The sequence below is a fragment of the Phocoena sinus genome, chromosome X (assembly GCF_008692025.1).
Source record: "Phocoena sinus isolate mPhoSin1 chromosome X, mPhoSin1.pri, whole genome shotgun sequence".
Lineage (NCBI taxonomy): Eukaryota > Metazoa > Chordata > Mammalia > Artiodactyla > Phocoenidae > Phocoena > Phocoena sinus.
In genome coordinates, this window is record NC_045784.1 from 123031798 (window position 1) to 123051931 (window position 20134).

Genomic DNA, 20134 nt, shown 5'->3' on the forward strand with positions numbered 1-20134 from the left:
CCCAGAATTCATGATAGTGCTACACTTAATATTACAGTTTTATTCTAGCGAAATGGATACAAATCAGAACCACAAAAGAAGAGACACATTGAGCAAGGTCTGGTAGTGTCCCAAACGTGGAGCTTTTGCAGCCTTCTTGTGGAGTTAGGACTCGTCACCCTCCCAGCACAGAGTATTGTTCACCCAAGCTTTGGTGTCAAGACTTTTATTGGGACTTTTTATTGGGGTTTCAATCTGTAGGTATGGTTAATTGAATCACTGATCATGAAATTGAATTCAATGTCCCCTCCCTAGAGGTTGGACTGATATCAAACCTTCAATCACATGGTTGGTCTTTCTGGTGTGGCCAGCCCCCATCATGAGTTATTTCCTCAGTAAAAACTATTTAGGGGCTCAGCATGAGGCACCTCATTAGCATAACCTATCAAGTGTGGTATGTGGGGCCCATGATGAATAACAAAGCCACTCCTATCACTAAAAAAAGACCAAGGCTTTAGAGGCTACCTCCCAGGAACCAAGGCCAGGCAGATTCTTTATTGTACAACACTCAGAGGAACCCAGGATGATGAAGCAGCCACCATCTTGAACTTCGGTGGTTGCTCTAGGGGAGAGGGAGAGAGAGGAGAGGGGAAGTGGGGGAGGGGATGGATAGAGAGATGCAATAGAGAGAGGGGATAGATAGAGGGGAGAGAGAGATCTGGATGGTCTCACCCTAGTGTTTAAATGCTTTGGCCCAGAAGTGGCATGTTCCTTGTGCTCACAACTCATTGGTCCAAACTAGCCACATGGCTTCACCCAACCACATGGGGGCCAGGAAGTACAATCCTCCATGGGACTGGAAGGATAAAGTAAAAACAAATTTAATAATAGCCCTGAAAATTTACTGTATATGTCCTTCAATTGTGCAATCATTTTCTTAACATAGTCACATTTTACCAATATTTTCATTTACATATTAATTTTCTTACATGAATGTTATCTTTAAACCTAGCTAAGACATCATTATAATGAATGATCTTATTTGGAAACTCATGATTATTTCTATAGGTTGAAGTGGGTTTTTTTAATGATATAAAATGATTTCTATATAAAGCACCCGTTTTCATCTTTTATTTCCATTTTCCACATTAACTTTAAACTGTATGTTGAAAATAGAAATGCTATGTAGCAGAGAATTGGACACTTCAAATATTTTTTGCTTCTTTGTGAAGTTATTTCAACAAAAATAATTTTAAAGGGTAAAGTATAACCCTTTTATTATATTAAATTAAAAACTTGTGTTTGAGAAACAAGTATTTCTCTTTTATTTGCTAAGTAATCTAGACTGCTATCTAGCATTATTTATTTTTTAACATTTTCATTGGAGTATAACTGCTTTACAAGGGTGTGTTAGTTTCTGCTGTATAACAAAGTGAATCATATCTAGCTTTATTTTGATATCACAAACACTAAGGGGAATGAAGCAATCTTAAACTATTAGGCATAATGTCATGCAAACACACAGATAAGTAGTTATTAATATGACTTCAGAAGGTAATAGATTTTTCCTTTGCAAAACAGAACTTATAGATAGACTAAATAAAGAAGGAAACTCAAAAGCAGTATTCAAGACCATTCATCTGACAGTCAAATGCTCAGTATATATAACCATTTTTGGATGATGTCAAGGATATCACATCTGTGGGAAAGAATGAAAAGAACTGAAAAGGGGAGAGATGATTATTTTAGAGAACAGACTAGCTTTTGTTTAGAGACTTAGAATAGTTGAATCTCCTCCCTTTCCCCATGCCCCAGGCCTATGTGAATAATTGGTGGGTATTTTATTTCACATCAATCATCACCTAATAAGATGGCACTTCTAGGATCTTCCTGAAATTACATCATACTTCCCCGTCTACTCTTCTGCTAGGAATTCAAAGAAGGAAATGCCTAACTAATCAGGCAGCATGGGAATTTATACTTAATTTTGAAAACACTCTTACAGTATTAGAAACTTTGATGGGAAGGTCAGTTATAAAAAACAGAAGATAGCCTCAAAATGAACTGGGCTCTTCCAAGTCAAGAGAGATCATATAGAAAAGTTAAAAATAGTTTAACAACAACAATAACAAAATTTCCTTGGGACTCTGATGACCAGTCTTTAAATGGCAGTGATGAAAAGAATGATAATGATTTCTACATACTGAGGGTCTAACATGTGTGGGTTATATTCACTCTAATGATCCTAGTAACATGTAAAATAAATGTTAGGATCCTTAAGTTTAAGATGAGGAAATTGAGGCTCCAAATTATAAAATCACTTGATCAAAACAGTACTTGCTGTTTTGGATCCAATAGTAGACCACAGTCACCAGATTCATGCCTAGGACTATTCTCCTTTCCTTGCTGGAGCTGACCTATACTGGTATTCAAGGGCCAATTGTTAAATTTTCAGGGATTTTTCAAGCCATTATTAAAAACTAAATTATATAAGCCTACAATCAAATTATATTTTTAAAAGGTAATACTCAAAACTCATCACTTGCTAATTATTTTGACTACATTTTACTATTATCTGAGTTACTGAGGTTATTCCATTTATTGTATCTGTATGGGAGAAATAATATACAATGTTGCACTGCTATGTCTCCCTTTCTAGCTCCCCATTCAGTGACATCATGTCAGTAGCTTGAAGTCAGTCACGGTGGGAGTATTTACACCATGGAAATCAGCAAATGCTACAAACCAGAGCTTGGATTATTGTTCTGATAATTTTCTAGATTTGATAAAGTGATAGAGAAAGTGTTAATAATGCAGAGTAAACTTAAAAGTATTCCATGCCTGTAGCTGTTATGTTGTGAATAGCAGAAATAAATGAGGAAATACATATTCTTCCATATTTAAAAACTATCAGCTAATTTAGCAAAAATTCACCCATGTCCTTGACAGAATGAGTGAAGTTTCAACATTCATCTTTGATGTTTCACTTTCATCTTACTTCTTAACATAAATGAAAATATCAACCAAGATTTATGTCAGAACTATATTAATTCATCAATTGTGACCAGAATATAGGAGTTTGGCAAAAGCATTCTGTGATAATAACTTGACTATACAGAATTGACAAAGTATCAATACAATAAAGAGAATTGTATATTAGTATTTGTAAATCACATGCTGCACAATCACTAACATTTATTTAAAAATATATATGTATGTATAGCACACACCTCTTTTTTCTGGAGAGCTGGTTAAACACTTGCCTGAACACCAGAGCTTTCAATGTCACGATATTGTCAAAACTGAATGAAACTGTTTTTGCCAAAGTCACCAATTCCTTTTTGCTGAATTCAATTCTTTTAAATTTGATTTCTTTGTAGCATTTGGCACTTCAACAACTCTTTTTTGTGTATGAAATATTTTTAGCTTCCAGAACCCACTCCTTCTTTGCTTTTACCATAGTTCAATCTAAGTCCCTTATTTTGATCTCTCTTCTATTTCCTACGTCCTAAATATTGCTATTCCAAGGAGTTCCAGCCTAAGGTCTCTACTCTTGTAAATATTCACTCTTTGGACAATCTCAACTACTAACAAAGTTTCACAACTTCCAGTTTGATAACTTGCAAATCTGTATTTCTGCCCTAGATATCTCTCTTAGCATTATATAGGCAAATGTGTAGATATCCCTAAGTGGATATCTTTTAGTAGCTACCATAATCTGAATGTTAGTGTCTCCAAAAATTCATGTTGAAACCTAATCCCCAATGTGATGGTATTATGAGATGTGGCCTTTGGGAGGTGATGAGGTCATGAGAATGGAGCCCTCATGAATGGGATTAGTGCCCTTACAAAAGAGACCCCAGAGAGCTCCCTCACCCCTTCGGCCAAGTGAGGGCACAGTGAGATGATGGTTATCTGTGAACCAGGAAGTTGGCCTTTACCAGACACTGAATCTGCCTGCACCTTTTTCTTGGATTTTCCAGCCTTTAGAACTGTGAGAAATAAACCTCTGTTGTTTATAAGCCACACAGTCTATGGTATTTTTGTTATAGCAGCCGGAACAGACTAAGACAGAAATTCTGCACTAAACACAGCCAGCACCTAATGTTTTCCCTTGCAAATGTGCTCCTTCTTTGTTATTTTCTAATCTGATTAATGGCATTATGCAGCCATCCAAGAAATATGTGAGTCATCCTAGACTTCTCATTCAACTCCAATTTCAATCAATTATGAGATCCTTTATCTGGTACATCTCTCCTTTTCTTTCTAAGCCTTAAACTAATGTTTTAGTTCAGCTCTAAAATCTGTTGTCTAGACTATTGTAATAAGTTTCTAACTTCTCCTCACGTGTCCTTTTGCTCACCTATAATCAGTCCAACAAACTGCTGCTAGAACTGTATTTCTAAAATGCAAATGTAGTCATGTTATTCTCCTACAGGAAATCTAATTTCCTATAGCAGTTTTTCAGTATTTTTCACTGCAACCTTATAGGAAGAGATACTTTGTTTATCAAGACCCAGTGTGTGTACACATGCAGGTATGTACATGACCCTGCACATACACACACACACAACACACACACACAATTGAAACAAAAATATAACAAAGCAACAGTCAACTTTCTTATATGTTTGCATTTGGTATTTGGTACATGATATTTAATTTTTTAAATGTTGGCTGACCACAAGCCACTAAATTTATTATATGACCTACTAATGGGATGTGAACCATCGGTTTCTAAAATACTGAAGTAGAAGAAAAAAAGAATCTGCATCCATGAAGCATAGTATGCAGAGCCTCTCAAGATCACAAGTAAAACTAGAAAATGCTTTTAAATGAATGATAACCTATCAAAACTTGTATGATTCTGTAAATCTAAAGCTGTTCTAAAATAAAGTTCATCAAAGTTTTGTTGGCTGTAGCTAACACAGTACTTAGAAATTTAAGGTAAAGGTGAGGCTTAACTGAAAACAGACATGAGGAAACTTTTGAATGATGATAATATTCTACACATTGAAAGTTTAGGCGACACAGACGTATGCATTTGTTAAAATTCAACACAGGACTAATATTTGTGTATTTTATTATATGTAAAATTTACCACTATAGGAAAAAAAGGAACTATAAGCACATTTTCAACTACAGTTGAAGATATGCATGGTGAGGTATTTAGGAAACATATGAATCTATGCAACTGATTTTAATATGCATAAAAATTTAAGATGTATTGATGAATAGATATGTGAGAAAGCAAGTATAGTAAAAGGTTAACAGTAGACTCTATTTGGTGGGTATATGGGCTTTCACATTCACACTCCTGAAACTTTTTAATATGTCTGAAATGCTTCTTCATAAAATGTTTAAAAAAATCATACTGTGTGAAAGATTACAGGCACAAAAGAGTACAGACTGTAAGGTTACATTTATATGATATTCAAGAACAGTTAACAGTAATCTCTGGGGAGAAAAATGAGAACAGTGATTGACAACAGGGATGGGAATTGAGTAGAAGGGGTAAAAGGAAATATTCCAGGGTAATAGAAATGCTCTATGTGGTGGTAGATATGTTGTGTTGACCTATATATATTTATTAAAATTCATCACATCTATACTTACATATATGTCTATGTAAATTTTGACTGAATAAAAAACAAAAATTAAAAAAAAGACACAGGTTGTGATACTGATACAAGACATATTGAATTCAGAGACAAAAGTACTAAACAATACAATGAAGAGTACTTCATAATGAGAAAATGAACAACTAACAATGTAGATTTTAGGTTATGAATTTTATGTACCAAATAATATAGCATCAAAATTTAGAGTGTAATACCACAGTATAATAGTCTGCTTCCATTATGGTTGTTGAACTACTGACAGATTTCAGGCTCCACCACTCCTTCCCCATCTGCCCTGCATGTGGGAAAGGTGATAAAGTCTGGGTGCTACCTCCTTTAGTACTTGTGGACAGTTCAAATCATGCAAGCCCTGGCCCACAAAGGGAGAATCCTCACTCCAACCCCCTCCCCTAACCACGATGAAACCTCAAGCCAATCTCCTTTCCGTGCCCTATGAAGCCATTTGCAGACCTCCTTGGGAGCCACCCAGCTCTCCCTGCAAAGCCTTATTATGAGTCATAAATTATTTCAAAGCCTTTTAGTACATGTGTAATGTCATCAGTCTCGATATTTGTACCAAATTTTGGGTGAGAGGGTCCGTCCTATTTGTGTGGAGTGGTCACTTAAAACAGGGCATGCAACAAATAGATATCATAGAGATACCCTTTAATTTATGTCTTTTACCCTTGAAATGTCATATAAACAAACAAACAAAAAAGCATTTATCATTTGCTGCATGACAAAACACCCCATTACTTAGAGGTGGAAAAATAATGTATTATTTCTGACAGGTCTTTGTGTTGACTGAGCTCAGGTGAGTGGTTCTCACTAGGTTGCCATCAAATGCCATGGATGGAATCAGCTGAAGGCTTCTTCACTCACATGTCTAGTTCCTGGGCTGGAGTGGCTCGAAAAGCTGGGAGCTGTCGGTCTCTCCACATGGTTTAGGGCTTCCTCACGGCATGTCGTTCTCGGGTTACTCACACTTCTTACTGGCATCTGGCTTCTAAGAGGCAGGAGCTGGAAGCTGCCAGGTCCATTATGTACTGTGCGTGGAACTGGCACAGTGCCATTTCTGCAATATTTTATTGGTCAAAACAGTAACGGGGTTTACCCAGATTTTAGGAGGTGGAGAAGCAGGCTCCTCCTTTTGATGGGAGAGTGGCAAGTCTCATTGCAGAAGAGCATGGAGGATGGGAGTTATTGTGGCCATTTTTAGAAAATACTGTCTTTCATAATAAGGTTAAAGGACTGAAATACATAATATAAACTAGAGCCAGTCAACATATGTTGAACTCTATAACCTGAAAACTGAAACCCTATACTTTATTCAAATGCACATAAAACATTCATGACACTGACCGTAAATAAAAATTAACACATTCCAACTAGAAGCAGGGAAGACAACATTTTCTGATCATTATATCTGAACAGTAATACTTGTTATAGATTATGAAAACTAAGGCAAATATTATCCCCCCTATGTATTATCCCCCCTATGTATATGTATTCTCTGCTACATATCATTAATTTAATTTAACTTAAAATTAAAAATTTTAATGCTCTACTAAACAATTTGATTCACAGAGCAAATCACAACCAAAATGTTAGAATCTCAGGAAATAACAACAATGAAAATTTATATGTAAGAAACTAAGACACAGCTCAATCAGAGCTCAGAGGTAAATTCATATAGAACATTTACTAGTGAGGATAGGCTGATGGCTATAACATGATCTACATCTTTAATGGCTCAAACACAACAGAAGTGTACCTCTTACTCACGTAAGAGTACAGTATTGGTGAAGAGCTCATAGGGCTACCCTCCACCACATAGTCATTTGGAGTCTCTGGCTAATGGATGTTCTGCCACAGTGAATTTCTGGCTTTCAGGGTTTCCCTAGGTGTCATCTCCATTCCACCCACCTAGAAGGGCAAAACAGCAGAGAGGAATGGATAGTGTTTTTTTATTTTTAATGGTGCCAGCCTTAAAGTGGCATAACTCATTTTGGTTCCCATTCTATTGGCTAGAACTCAGTCACATGGGTACACATAACTGTGCCTCCAGGGAAGATGAGCTAAAGAAGCAGAGTCAATGTTTATGAAAGTGATCTTTCAGATAGCAAGTGCTTATTGAGAACCTAGTATTTACTGGGACCCGTGATACGAGCTTGGGATTTAGTGATGAATATAAATGAGATATACCATACTCTCATGAATCTGAGAGTCTAATGAGAAAGCAAGTGATTATAATAATATATGAATTATGATATATTCATACAATGGAATGTTTTCATCAGTAGAAGTAAATGAATTAGAGCAGTATAAACATGCATACATCTTAAAAACATTGTATAGTAAAAAAAACCCAGTTGCATAAGGTTACATTTTATATGTTAATATACGTATATATGTATTACTTAGGAATCTTATATATTAGTAAACTAATTGATACATGTATATGAGTGATGAATGCCAAATTCAGGATTGTGGTCAGCACTGGGAAAGTAGAAAGGTGAAAGAGGGCAGGGACTGTAATTTGCAGGAAGTTCAGGTGACTTTAATTGATTTTGTAATGCTTTATTATTTTTAAACTTTTATTTATTTTTTTAAATTTATTTTTGGCTGCGTTGGGTCTCCGTGGCTGTGCATGGACTTTCTCTAGTTGTGGCGAGCAGGGGCTACTCTTCATTGCAGTGCACGGGCTTCTCATTGTGGTGGCTTCTCTTGTTGAGGGCTCTAGGCATGCGGGCTTCAGTAGTTGTGGCCTACGGGCTCTAGTGCACAGGCTCAGTAGTTGTGGCGCAGTGGCTTAGTTGCTCCGTGGCATGTGGGATCTTCCCAGACCACGGCTCGAACCCATGTCCCCTGCATTGGCAGGTGAATTCTTAACCACTGCGCCACCAGGGAAGCCCAAATTTTTATTTTTGACAAACAAAAATTGTGTATATTTAAGGCATACAACATGATATTTTGATATCTGTATACACTATGAAATAATTAAGACAAACTAACATGTCCCTCATCTCTCATAATTATCTTTTGTGTGTGTGTGTGTGTGTGTGTGTGTGTGTGTGTGTGTGTGTGTGTATGTTGAGAACACTTGAGATCTACTCTCTTAGATTTCTAATATATAATATATTATTATTTGCTACAGTTACCATGCTGTAATTTAGGTTTCTAGTACTTATTCATCTTATAGCTGAAAGTTTGATCAATAATTCCCCTTTTCCCTATGCCCAGCCTCTAGTAACTAGCATTCTACTATGTTACTATGAGCTCGACTTTTTTTTCTTTCTTTGTAATGCTTTATTCTTTACTTTGGTCATGGAAACACATATGTTCATTGTATTATACTTTTCTTGTTTTTGTATGTCTGAAATTTTCATAATGTGATGAAAATTCTGAATGCACTTCAAAATAAAACTGTAATCCTATGCCTGTATTTAGTAGTAAATTCATATACAAGTGCTTTTGTCATAATCATCAGTAAATATTTATGGAAGGCTGTTTTTTAAAGAGTGTGGGAAGACACAACATTCATTATTCACTAATCCAAAAGGTGACTGTATTATGCTAGACAGGGATGGAATGTTTGATTGGATCAGTGACTCTCATGAGCATTTTCTAGACAAGAAATGAATTTTTTTATATGGCCAATCTGGCCATCTACTTCTGCCTGTTCAGATGATTTCTCTCTAAAGTGTCCCTCAATCCCAATGACGAATTAATAAGGATTTCCCCATGGCTGGAGCAGGTTTGAAGTTTCTATTAACTTAGATGGCCGTTACTTCTTGGTGCTGGCCTTAGGGATTTAGGGTTGATTGAAAGGCTGAGTGACAAGTCACTGTCAGTTTTTTTTTCTGGAATTATAGATCAAGTAAAATTTTAATTGACTGCCTGACAGTTAATTCTGGAGAATTCTTTTTGAGAGCAACTAATGCCAAAAGCACCATTGGGTCCTGTTGTTTGAGTCCCTGAATGAGCAAATGGAAAAAAACATTTGTCCCCCTTCCAGGGATTCTTTTTTTTCTCTTTGATAAAGCTTTTGACTTTTGCTCCATGCTTAATGACCTTGGCCTCACAGTTTGGATAAGAAAACTATTAGGTTGAGGTGTTGGATTGGGTGACATCTTTAATCTTCCTTAGGATGTTACATTGGCTTCCATGTTGCATTCTGTCATGCCTATAATCACTTATTTTTATTTAGTAGAGGTAGTACAGGAGGTGCATTGGAGAGGCCTTAAGTTTCTGGGTCCTCCAATTCCTCTGGCGTCTCCCAGATAACCCCATTCAAGTCAATATAGTGCATGCTTACTTAGCACACTTATTTTTATTTTAGGGATTGGCTGCAGCAGAGAGTTTGACTGCTTCAATTCAGCAAAGTTCATGGGTATAGAAATTTCAGTGGTCTTAACAACTCTGGCTAAAGTCAGAAAGGACTTCCTTAACAGAGCTTTCCCTGCCATTCATTATAGATTTTCAGCTGAACAACCGTGGATTTCAGCACTTATTATTTAACTTTTATCTTTCAGCACCCTGGCAAGAAAATGATGGCATGCTCAAAATGAGTAATTTGAAAATAAATTAGTAAAGGGACTATTAATATAAGAGTGTTTAGAAAAACGAATCATGGAGAGTGTGGTATCCCAGGACTAACAATGACAGATAGCTCTTATGACCCATAGACCTAAAACTACAAAGGAAGGAACCTGTTACTGAAACCTAGTAGATAGATGTATGGAGAGGGCTGCCTGGCAGGAGCTCTGAGCCTTCATAGAATGACTCAACTGTGGTGATGCAACAGAGTTGGAAGCACGGGAATAAAAGTCTGACCTTAATTTGCTTCTTCTGTCCATTTATTTCCTCTCATTGTCAGATCCCAACCAGACACCAAAGGTCAAGGCAAATCACTGATGAAGTCCATATGGGTCAGCCTACCATGACACAGAGTCTGGTGGAGAAGGGGAAAGGGTGGTTCTAAAGGGACAAATGTAAGATATCCAGCATGCCTCACTCTCTTTCAGTTTTTTAAGATAGTTATTTTTTTTACAGCAGTTTTAAGTTCACTGCAACATTGAGAGGAATAAACAGAGATTTCCCATATACTCCTCATCCCCACATATCCATAGCTTCCCCCATTATCAACATCTCATTTGTTACAATTGATGAACCCACATTGACATACCACAATTACTCAAAGTCCATAGCTTACCTTAGGGTTCACTTTTTCTGTTGTTTATTCTATGGCTCTAGATAAATGTATGATGACATGTAGCTGTAATTATAGTCTCATACAGAGTAATTTTACTGCCCTAAAAATCCTCTGGGCTCCACCTATTCATCCCTTTCCCCTACACCAACCCCTGGCAACCACTGACCTTTTTACAGTCTCCATAGTTTTGCCTTTTTCAGAATGTCATAGAGTTGGAATCATACAATATGTAGCCTTCTCAGACTGGCTTCTTTTACTTAGCAATATGCATTTAAGGTTCTTCCATGTCTTTTCATGGCTTAATAGAACATTTATTTTTAACACTGAATAATCCTTATAGTTTCTTACTGAAGATCAGAAGAGTAGCTTACATACTCTGATACAATGGCAGTTTTCTAGAACTCAAGCTTAAGCCACAGTGTTACATATGCTGAATCTTATACTCTGATTCACATGGCCCACGGAAGATACTTAACCTACATTTCCTGTGATTATACGTAGCTCCAGAAAACCTAAAAGAGTCTAAATCATGTCTCAGTGTTCTAATCCAAAATTCCTGGGAAAAGCATTCTTTTGGGCCTGAGATTGTTTCAGGAACAGATTAAATTTGATAAATCAATTAATTCAGACTGGGGCATATACAAGGCCACAAAACAGAAACACAGTTGCCTGGAGCCACCTCTAATCATGTGGATTAGAGGGTGGGGTAGGCATTTCTTTAGGATGAAAAAAAACCCCAACAGCTGTTCTGTTCAAGTGGTCCTCATATTTATTCTTGTGATATATTCTCTCCTAATATAAGCTATCATTATAATATAGTGAAATGATCTCTAGACACAGGTTCATAAACCTTGTTTTGAATCACAACTCTGTGACTTAGGAGCCATGTATTATTCAATAAGTCACTAAAATCTCTGAACCTCAATACCATTATCTCTAAAATTGACTTCAGTGATACATGCTCTAACTACCCATTGGGGTTTCATTACCAAAAGACTATAAATAAAATGAGATAATGTATGTGAAAGCTCTTTCAGAAACTGTAAGTCAATGCAATTTTAAGTTGTTTGCATTGTTTAAACAGCACTTTCTCCTGTTCTTTCTAACTTCTCAAGTTAAATGCATAGAGCATTAATTTTCATTCATTCCTCCTTTTAAATATACAATTAAATGTTATACATTTCACTTTAAATATGACAGCTGAATCCCATGAGTCTTGATATGGTTACTTTTATTATCATTCAGTTCTAAATGTTCCCTAATTTCCATTTTTATATAGTCTTTGTTCTGTGAGATTTTTAGATACAGTTTTCTAAAATTCCAAATTTATGAATTTTTAAAATTTATATTTTTCCTATTGGTTTCTAACTCAATTTCACTTTGGCCAGAGAATGAGGTTTGTATTCTTTGAAACGTATCAACAACGTAGATTGTTGCTTTGGTGGCTCCTAGTGAACCACAGTTCCTTTTATTCATTCCCTTCTATAATATCCCCACCATATTGACTCTTGGGTTGGCTATGTGATAAGCTATGGAAAATGGAACATTAGCAATCACGATACAAGGTGGATCTTGATAAGCACTAGAATTAGAGTTTGTCCTCTTGGAACATTCCTTCTGGGAATCCAACTACCATGCTGTGAAAAGCCACATGGAAAGGCCATGTGTTTTGGTTATCTGTTGCTGTGTAACAAAACACCCCAAAATTTAATGGCTGAAAACAACAACTTCTTATTTCTCATTATTTTATAATCTACTTAACATGACTTTAGTCAGCTGGGGTGCTGGGGCAGCTGGACTGTACAAAGTGGCTTCATTCATATGGCTGGCAGATATCTGGAAACATAGCTGGGGATTGTTGGCCAGGGGCCCGTTTTCTCTCCCATGTGGGCATACCCAAATGGTTGCTTGGGCTTCCTACCAGCTTGACAGCTGGGTTCTAAGGAGTATTTCAAAAGGACATGGCATTACTTAATAGCAGAACCAGTACTTCAAGGGGAAAGGAGCAAACAGGCAAATATATATAACACTGTATTTGAGAAGTATAAACTTTAAAAAATCTAGCCTTCTAGATATGAGTTTCACAAAAGCAAAAGTATGAGAACAGGAAGGCTAATAATATATAATCAGTCTAATAAAGCCTACTAAAAGAGATGGACCTAGAGATTGTCATACTGAGTGAAGTAGTCAGACAAAGACAAATATCATATGATATCGCTTATATGTGGAATCTAAAAAAAGGCTACAAATGAACTTATCTACAAAGCAGAAATAGAGTTACAGATGTAGAAAATAAACTTATGGTTACCTGGGGGGGGGGGTAAGGAGGGGAGTAGGGATAAATTGGAAGATTGGGATTGACATATACACACTACTATATATAAAATAGATAGCTAATAAGGACCTAGTGTATAGCACAGGGAACTCTACTCAATACTCTGTAATGGCCAATATGGGAAAAGAACCTAAAAAAGAGTGGATATATGTATATGTATAACTTATACACCTGAAACTAACACAACATTTTAGTCAACTATACCCCAACAAAAATTAAAAAAATAAAAACTTAAAATTAAAAAAAAGGAAAAAATAGAATGATGTAAACCATATGAAACAACAATAAAGAAGATGAAGAAGAAAATATTAGGTAGCAAAAATATAATAATCAAAATAAACTATGCAATATATGAGCTAAAGAGCAGCATGGATATAACTGAGGAAGAAATTAGGAAATTCGTAGACCAGATTAAGAAAGCTCATAGAAAGAAGAAGAAAAGAAAAATATCACATATAAAAGAACAAAAATCAAATTTATATTGGGTTTTTCAACAGTAAAGCTGTTGAATATTGGAGTATAATTTTTGAAATATAGAAGGAAAATAACTAGAATGTACAGCTTATATCCAGCCAAACTGTCTTTCAAATGTAAAGTCATTATAAAACTATCCTTAAGTATAGATGGCCCCCAGAATTTTGCCACACAAAGCCTCACACTGCAAACAGTTTTGAGTGAAGTGCTTAAATAAGAGACAATAAAGGGGAAAAAGTAAACAAAATTAAGGTGATCAAATATCTTGGCAAGATTCATTGATCTCTTTTAAAAACCTAAGACCAAGGTAAAAAGAAGAGAAAATATATTCATAGCAACTAGAATGAAAATTTTTAGATAATACTTACATGATGCAAGTTGGGAGTAAGGGAAACAAATGTGTGATCATACTAAAGTTCTTGTTAAAGGGGCAAGTTAGGTAACATTTTAAAAATAAAGTAACAAAGGATAAAGATGAAACAGAAGAATTATGGGATGAATGGAAATAAATTAGTGTGATAGAAGTGTCTAACTATATCAGTAATTAGGATAAATGTAAATGGAATAAATTGGCCAGTTAAAAGATAAAGATTGACTAATTAGGAAAAATGCAAATATATGCAGTTTACTAGAATGACATTAAGTAGACGCTGATTGAAAGTAAAATGATGAAGAAAGATATATGAGCCAACTATAAATCTGAAGAAAGCTAGTGTAGCTGTATTAACAAAATAGGCATTAACATACACACAAAGCATTATTAGGAATGGTAAAGTTCACCACATATAAAGATAAGTGTTTACCTTCAAGAAGAAGATCTAACAATATTAAATATGTATGCACCTACTAAAATAGTCTTAACACTTATGAAGAAATATTTGTAGAACCACAAAAGTAAATTGATGGAACATCCTCATTTTGAAGATTTTAACACAACTCTCAATTGATAGGTGAATCAGAAAAATAAAATTTAAAAGGATATTAAATACATGAATGATACAATTAAGCTTCACCTAATAGATATTCAAGTGTTACATGATGGATATTAGGGTATTGTATAATGGACATTAGGATATACGTATGTATGTGTGTAGGTAGATAGGTAGATAGATGGATGGACAGATACAGACGATAGGTAGATGATAGATGATAGTCTTCCAACAGTTTGAAAACCCACATTTTCCCAAGCACACATGGGACATGAAGTATTGAACATGTACTAAATAGGCCATACCATAAAGAAAGCCTCAACAAATTTCAAAGACTGGGTGTCATACAAACCATGATCTCAGATCTCACTTCAACCACATTAGAAGTTAATGTGAAAAAACCACGCCCACCCATGTTTGGATAATAAAATATGTACTAACAACTAACTTGTGGGTTAACAAAGACATTTTAAAAGGCTTTTCAAATATAAATACCCACTTTCTATGAGTTGAAGTTCTCCTGTAATCATATGACCTTTCAAGTACAAGCCCCCTCCTTAGTAAAACAAAAAATTCCCCCAAACAACTTATTGCTGTGGATTTCTGTTCTCTCTCTTCAATTTTATTCCCGTAGGATTTCTTGAATTTTATTATGAGTTTGGATATTCATTTAAAGTGATGTTGTTTTTATTTTATCCAGCATTTCTTGGTGGGTTTTGGTTTGGATTCTGCTTAGCTTTGGTTTTTATGATACCTAGTCTGCCATGTTGCTGGAAGCAGAAGTCTGTATTCTCTTTTATTCATTCATATAAATCCATCTATCTAATTTCCTTCAAAGTTAAAGTGGTAGATATAATACTTTCACTAAAGATTGTTTAGCAGATACAATCTATCTAATTATAAAAGCACAGAACACTTGAAAATATGTATCATAAAGATTCTAGAATTTAAAGATAGATGTTTAAACGAATACCAGAGAAAATACCAGCATTTTTCTATCTATAATCATATGATGCTTGGTAATTCACATCTGATTTATTTCCTGCCATCCTGATATTTTCTAGATTTAGTCATATATTATGTGCAGTTCCTGCTTCTGGCACAGCTAGAAACATAAACCAATTGGGATTTTCAATGCTATGACTGTGAGTTAAATTACTTTGTCATTTGGGCCAGGAAGTGAACAATAAACTCATTGACAGTTAAAACCAAAGACTTGACAGGTAACCAGACCTGTTCTCTCTCTCAGCACATGGACATTGCATCAGAGGTGATACATGTTAAAATGTCCTGCCCAGGATGTAGATGGAAAACACATGCTTAACCTTGAATCTGGCAATAGACTAGATGTCAAGGGTGTTTCTGATGTTTATGGTGTGATATGTCTTATTTATTTGAAGAAGCACCCCTCAAAGTTACCAAAACAAAGAGAATTTGCTTGTGCTAATGATAACAATCCAAAATGAAGTTAAATTTTTACTCATTCTTTTCTTCTTTCGTTATTTGAGTATAAGTTACCTGGCTGAATGAATTGCCTCTGAAGCCAATACAATTCAATAATTTCTTTCTGTATTTCCCTGTCTCATCCTAGTAGTCTCTTGTGTCTTGTGTGTGCTCTGTACCTTTGCAGCCATCTTCCCAAAGTCTCTTCTCACATCAGTATGTTGATAGACTGACAGCTGGCTGAGCTGTAGCTTATAAGTATAAAACAAGAAACTGCATCTCCTTTTTGAGCTGACAGAATCCTGTGTAGATTGATATTAAGGAAACTAAAAGTGATTTTTAAGCTTCAGCGAAATAGAGCAATTCTGTAGCTTTTGCCCTTGGATACAAAGTGTAATAGGTGGTTTAAAGACCTTAAATAAATATCCTGAGTTTCTCCTTTATAAAACTTGCTCTTTACTATGCTGACTTCCAAGAAGTCATCATAGAATTATCTATTATTTTCAACTTACTGAATTTTAAAAGTGAAAACAGCCTCATATATCTCATTTAATGTTCTCAAATGTGCAGGTAGGTGGCTCATTCCATAGCTTCATTTCCCACTAACCCATTGCTTATTATTAACACTCCAGCCAAACTGGCCTATGGATTTCTTTTATCAGTTACCAAAATAGCACTCTATCCCTAATCCCTATATTAGCCTGTCAGATCTAGGTGGCAGAAAACTGTCCTTCTCATCTTTAACCTTCCACGGTGTCTAGCCTTTCTTACAAACAGAAGGCATTCAGCAAGTGTTGAATTCAATCCTAAAATTTTACTTTAGACAGTATTCATTTTTGTTTCATAGAGGATAAAATTGCCACACATTGGTGCCATAGATATCTAATTAATTCAATTTTTACCTTTTATATTCTTGTTCTATTCTGGTTTATTTACCATTATGAGGCTGAAACCTTAGGCAGGTCTGAAGCCTAGTTCTAATGAGGTAGATGCCTGGAACTGGCCTCTGATTTAATCCACACCAGAGTGGATTGTACTAGCTCTCTTGCTTACATGGTAAGTGAATGGATATAAATGTTCAAGGGCAAGATGCATTAATACCCTAATGCAATTGATTTATACATGGCTGCATCAAGCCAGCGGGCTGGCATGAAGTCAGGATTTCTTCACGCCTCTCAGAACAATTAGAGGTTGCCACAGGGGAATGAGACCTCTCCCAAACAACAACGAAAAGATGAGGGGGAGGGTGCTAAGGTTTATCTTCCCGAAAGACAATGAAATAGTATTCCTGCTCACACAATATAATGGACGATTGTGTGGCCTTTTGTGAGCTCAGAGGAGCTGCAACTCCACCTGAGAAAATGCTACTGTGTCTCTTTCTCTATGTAGCCGTCTTAGATCAGTTACTTTGTTGTAACTTTTATTTATATTTAAGGAAATTGTATCATATGTTTCTGGGTTGATATTACTGCCATCCTTACAACACCTATGTCTAAGCTGTTCTATAAAATTTAGGGAGGGCTTCCCTGGTGGCACAGTGGTTGAGAGTCTGCCTGCCGATGCAGGGGACACGGGTTCGTGCCCCGGTCTGGGGGGATCCTACATGCCGCGGAGCGGCTGAGCCTGAGCATCCGAAGCCTGCGCATCCGAAGGCTGAGCTCTGCAACGGGAGAGGCCACAACAGTGAGAGGCCCGCGTACCGCAAAAAAAAATAAAAAATTTAAAAGAATGATTATTGAAATATGGGTGATATTTTTTGTACAGAAACCCCATAAATTATACAAACAAATGGGTGCTGTCGTTGTTTTAACTCTTCTGCAGGAATTTGTTTTCTTAAATCGCATTTCCTCTAAATAAAACCTCTGCTTTGCTTTAATTTTCTTATTTTCTAGAGTGTCCTAATGATACTCCCATTGCTACTTAATAACTGTGTGACCTTGGGTAAGTTGCTTAATCTCTTGTCAACCTCTTTTACCATCTGTAAAATTAAAATAATAGCACATATTTAGTGGTGGGTCATGTATTATGAAAGGATATTCAAGTATTAATATTTACAGAAAGGGGTCTACTATCAGATCCTTCAAAAGGGAATATGGAATATAAAAAAGATTTTCGGGGAGACTAATTAAGTGGCTCTTGTAGTATTCGAGGACAGATGTGATTTGAGCCTGAACTAAGGTAATGGCTGTAGAAATGGAGAGGAAGGGGTACGTTCGTGACATATGGTATAAATGTCATGGTTATGGTTGGAGACGAGACGGAAAGAAATCTAGGATCACTACCAAATATCTGACGTGGGACACTGGAAGGATGGTTTTATTACTAACCAAGACAGAGAACTTTGTGACAGGGGAAACAATGAGTTCAGTTCTTTTTTTTCTTTCTTTTTTTTTTCCAGTACGCAGGCCTCTCACTGCTGTGGCCACTCCCGTCGCGGAGCACAGGCTCCGGACGCGCAGGCTCAGCGGCCATGGCTTATGGGCCCAGCCGCTCCGCGGCATGTGGGATCCTCCCGGACTGGGCACGAACCCGTGTCCCCTGCATCGGCAAGCGGACTCTCAACCACTGCACCACCAGAGAAGCCCCAGTGTTTTTAATATCTAATCTTTTTGAATTATTATATGTCAGACCCTAATTTGGATGCTTTATGGGGAATATCTAATTTAATATACACAACTTTCTTAGGAGGTTAGTGATGTAATTATCCTCATTTTCAAATAAAGAAAGTAAGGCTTAGAGAGGTTAAATAACTTGCCCATATCAGAAAGCCAATGAGTTGTGTAGCCAAGCACAAAACTACATCTGCCCAATTCCAGGGCAGATTTCCTAACTATTACTAGTATAGCCTGTCCCAGCTCAATCAATGGTGGATACTGCCTTTGTAGTATCCAGATTTTTAAATGTGTCCAAATTTCTTATCATCAAGCTAGCATATCTTTATTCTTCTTTTTATATAGCCTTTGAGTCTTTGTTAAATAAACTTTCTAAGACTGTGGTTGCAAAATATACAAAACATTGAATTCTATTTTCTTTATTGAATGTATTTGAATTATTGTAGTTAGATTTCACAGACATGTCCTCCGATGTACAAAAGGTAAATTTTTCTGTAACTAAAGCCTTCATTGGCACTCAACAGTGGTAAAACTATTCAAGCTAATTCAAAATAAACTTAGTCACTTCCAGTTTACAACTCAGTTCTTTCTGCATGGTCAATTCAGGATTCCAACCCCCTGCCCCCGTTCTCCTTCCCTTATACCTAAGAGGATGGAAGGTGTTTCTTTTTGTCTTAAAATCAGAGGGAGCAGGGGCATCTGGTTCACAATAATCAAGAGTCTACATTGGCTTCCTCTGAGAGGTACCTCATATTCTTCTGTTCATTTCATTGTATTTTGCTCTCTGTTGCTGATGGTTGAGGTGCTGCTCTGATCTCCAGTCATGGGCACTTGTGTTTTCAGGTCAGTTTGTAAGGCAAGCTCACATACATTGGCCTAGGCCCTACACTCAGCCATTGCTGCTCTACAACACTGGCTTCTATCAGCAGCTCCCCTTGCCTCAAGTACTATAGTCCGTGCTGGGAAACCACTGTTACCATCTGCTTCCATTCTCACTCTGCAGGTTATGTGAGTTCAGTTTTAAATTTGCAGTGGTACTTACGGGAAAGGTAAGAAGAGATGGTTAGTGAGAAACTGGAAATATGAGCCTGGAACTCAGGAGAGAATTCTGGGATTGAGATAGTGCTTACAGAAGCATCAGTATATGGATGCTGATAATATCACCGAGGAGCCATGTATGAAGTTATGAAAATGGAGGCAAAGACCATGGGTCACAGTGGTATTTAAAGGGTATATAGAAGAAGCAGACCCTACAAAATATATTGAGACAAAATCTGTGTGGTCCAGCTGACAAACATTATACTCAGATATTTCAAATAATGCAAATAACTGGGTCTAAAAACTAGAGAAATTTTGACAGGACCTAGTTTGCATTTCCACTGAAAAATTCAGTTGTATACAGGTAGAGGATATGGGAAGTCTGGTTTAATACAAGCTGGTGTTGAAAACACCTTGCAGGATTGGGGTTAGTTGACTACAATCTCATTGCCTAAGGTATGATATGATCCATCTAATCAAAACTGATT